Source organism: Etheostoma spectabile, chromosome 9, assembly GCF_008692095.1.
Source record: "Etheostoma spectabile isolate EspeVRDwgs_2016 chromosome 9, UIUC_Espe_1.0, whole genome shotgun sequence".
NCBI classification, from domain to species: Eukaryota; Metazoa; Chordata; class Actinopteri; order Perciformes; family Percidae; genus Etheostoma; species Etheostoma spectabile.
This window is the reverse complement of record NC_045741.1, coordinates 30872976-30876861: the sequence shown is the minus strand read 5'-3', so window position 1 is coordinate 30876861 and position 3886 is coordinate 30872976. Positions and strand designations below refer to the sequence as shown.

The following is a 3886-nucleotide window of genomic DNA, read 5'->3' as shown; positions in this document are numbered from 1 at the left end:
CTTGATAATATTTGTAAATGCGATTCTGATTCTAATGAGTGTGTGTGGCGTTTCTGTCTTTGTGTTTGCTCGGTTGGTGAAGACTGAGCGAAGATGTGAGGCGGAACATATTTGTTCCTGATTATAGGGATGCATTATCTAACACACTATACAGCATATGTGTGTTTGTAGGCATGCGTGGGTGTTTTTCGGGAATTTATAGTTGACCCAATCTGAATGGAAAATGCTTTTGTTTTGTGTATGTGCGCTACAAAGCCTCTCCACAATTTGTGGTGACACAATATGATGGTGTTGTGTGTGTTTTTCCTTGGACGTTTTAAAATTATGATACTTCTTCTTTCTTTTTTTTACACTGTTTTACACTGTACACTGAGGACCACAGATGTAGTAAGAGCTGATATAGTAGTGTTGCGAGTCAACCTAGATGCCAATTTGTCTCGGTTGCCAACCAAAAAACTGCAATCGCAATAAAAAAAATCCTCTGTGGTCCAAAAAGCCTTTCCCATCATCTCTTTACACCCCCACAGAGAAATGTCTGCAAAACCGTAGACAGGACACCTCAAACTCAAAATGGGCATGGACCCTGGTCCAGACTATTTACTCGACACAGCACTGCCTGGACACCACACTATCTAAAAATCCCAGGATAATGCATTATGCAAAATAGCATGAAAGTAATTTGTAGAATAAAGGGTCTGTAAAATTGCATTCAATTGCTGAATATAGTATACAGAGAAGGATTGAGGGGGCTATGAGTTCTCACTTTATAGCTGTACAGTAGTCTGTTAGTGACAACCATGTTGTGTTAATGTACAGAACATTACTGTGATTATGCAGTAGGGGGTAACAGGGGGGACGGACCCTTGAACGAGTCTTTTGGTTCTGTATGACTAGCTATATAGTTTAGAGAATATTTTAGATCAAAGGCGAAACAAGAAAAACCCCATCCCAAATCCTAATTACAAATCTGTCTGCTGCTTAAGCACCATGGACAGCTCCATGGATTTATCAATACACAAGTTAGGATACGGATATCTCAGAGCCACGGTCAGGGCCTGGATTCTAGCTTGTACAAACCTCCGTCAGATAAAGGATCAGTGAGTCAGGCAGACTAGACCATCGCACAGTCTGCCCCTGCACTCTCTCTGCTGCTCGGGGATGGCAGGTTAACAAGGGGCATGCGTTTTGGTCATCTTGCTAACAAGGCAGATGGCATCCCCCTAAGGTACAGTCTGAGAGGACGTGACAGCCGGCTGTTTGGTTGCATCTGTGCTGCTGTCTCTCCTGTCAGTGTCCCACACCTCTGTGTTCTCCTCAAAAAAGCATCATCTGGCACCGGCAAACCTGGAAAGATTCTCTGAAAACGTTCTCTGCCCATCACGCTCCACCGCTACCATTTGACATTTTGGTGGTAAAAAAGCAATTCGGGAGCATTGATTTGAAAGAAAGAGCTGGCGGGCCGGGAAAAGAGGAAAATCGATGGCCGCTACGGTGCCGGCGGCAGGTACAGGGGTACGCTACAGTTCCTTGACAACAAAAGGCCGATGGGGGGAAAGGTAGCTCAGTGACTCGCAATCAGCTAAAAATCATATGCTGTAGGCTGCGTCAGCAGCTCCCACTGAGAGTAAATTGCCTGTGATGCTATTTCTGAAGGGGTTCCTGCACTGTTGGTAATAGGTGCACCGCCTCTCTCTTCCTCTTAAGCACGCACCCACACACACAGACACATTTTCTCTGATCACCAATATTATATTAATCAAATTTAAAAGCTGCGCTGAGAGGGAGAACGTGGACACTTGCAGCTCTGACCTCAGTGACACTTGAGAAACAAGCAGTATCTCAGCGCTGCTCCTGATATCCGGATTTCAACTGAATCATGTGGATTAATCTAACCCCTCCTTTATTCCTCTGCTCCACTGTTTCATAATCTTTATGGGGTTCACAAAGTTCGGTTTGGTCTCATTAGCCCGGGCGTATCTAACCCAAAACCACCTGACCCACCTTGATCCCACACAAGTGACCTCTATTCAACCCGAAACCCAAAGAGAGTGTTAACATGTTAATTTTAAAAGAATTCTGAAAATATATGTGCATGGCAGTTAACTTAACCCTTGTGTTGTCCTTGGGTCAAATGTGACCAATTTTTAGATCAGAATTATGGGTTTCTTTGAACCAAATTGCCCCAAAATAACATGAAAGCGTGGATGTACGTTGTATGGAAGCCACGTAAAATTAATGATTACTTTCATTGAACTGTGGGTGTTTTTTTTTTTCAATTTTATAGCATTTGAAACAAACTGCGATCCACTGAACATCCTCTGAGCTTAACTACGAGTCCAGATAATCCACAATTTCTGGGGGGTTTTAGCAAACAAAAAATAGGTATTGTTAAAAAGTGACAAACGTTTCAAAAGCGTCAAAAAACATTGGAGAAAAAAAGAAGTTGATTTGCAATTTTGACCCGGAAGGACAACAAGTTCACTCTCTGGTAAGACAACACAAGGGTTAATGGTGGTGAAAGACTGTAGTTATGTCACATTAGTAAGGTTAAGGTATGGTTAAATGGAATAGTGCCACAATTGGAGAAGTAAGAGTCAAAAGCTACAACACACTGCTTTCTAAGTTGGTTTTGGACAGAACTGCAAACAAAATGCTCCTAAACCTGTCCCTGCTCCTTCTCCCTGTTCCTGTTAACCTGTGGATTATTCCCCACTTCTGTTCAGATGTGCTGCCTTTGTTTTTTGTATTATCATCATGTTATCATCTGTCACATGTCTGCCCGGTTGCCCGCATTTGGGTCCTTTTCCCGCTTCCTCACGCACACACCCTGTGACAAGTATGTAATCATACATCCATCATAACTGGCTGAGCCGCATCTTATTTTCAATAGAAGAACAATATCTGCAAAGCAACATCAATAAACCACCTGATAAGGATGAGGTGAAGCTCCTCGCTGCAGACTCAGGCTGTTGGGACTGAATAATAAATGAGAGGCAGAGATGAAAGGGACCGTGGGTCGCCCCCTGCACGCTGACACCCTCCCAGCATCCCTCTGAGAAGAACAAGAGAATACTGGAGGGAGTAAACAGGTTATTTCAAGATAAACAAATATGGATGCTTCTCCCGGGAAAAAAACATGCGATGGGAGGTGGAGAGAGCAAGTGAAGAGCATGAGTGAGAGTGAGATGATAGAAAGACCTGGCTAGAAGTTGACTGTCTATCAAATCAGCAGAGTCTGCAGTAATCTACACCAATAGAGACAGCACATTTAATCTACTGTGTTTTACTTCAAGAAATACCCCCCCTCTCAACCCCCAGGGGGGTTCTGTGATCATTATTAATCCGAGTGATGGGGGAGCATTGCTGAAGTCTCCAGGGAGTTTTCACTATCGTTTGGATTGATGATGATACCTAAAGATGACCAAAACTTTTGGAAATATTCCTGTATGCTGTTTCCGTGAGTCAGTTCACAAGATTGGTATCATTTTATGTGCGTGTACAGTCAACGCATTCTTATTAACGGGATGGTGTGATATCCTACAAAGTTATAGCAACCGCCGTTGCGTTACATCACAGTTAAATGTAGCGGTCTTTACAGTTGAATTTAGCCGTTGATGTTAAGTGTAGCCGACAAAGGGTGAGTATTCTGTGGTTAGGTTAGGCTTGTTATCAATGTTTTTAAGTTTTTCTTAATTTTTTTTTCCCTTTTTTTTATCACTTTTGATGCTTTTTTTTCAATGTTTGTCACTTTTTTGTCTCCATTTTTACAGTTCATTTTGGAATTGATGGTCAATAATAATAATATATACCTAATGTTTGAGTTAGAAAAGCAGAAGTTAGGAGTTAATTATACTAAACTTAAAGGAATGTATGTTGATGGATAATC

The 3886-nt window shown here is 42.1% G+C and overlaps 1 long non-coding RNA gene across 1 annotated transcript in view; it reads left to right on the top strand.

Moving 5' to 3' along the window:
- Positions 1–230: 230 nt before the first annotated feature.
- Positions 231–3886, top strand: part of LOC116695504 (uncharacterized) — a 21959-nt gene continuing 18303 nt past the window's right edge. Inside the window, exon 1 of the long non-coding RNA XR_004333480.1 lies at positions 231–242. This is a non-coding gene — a long non-coding RNA (uncharacterized LOC116695504). The remainder of the gene's footprint in view (positions 243–3886) is intronic.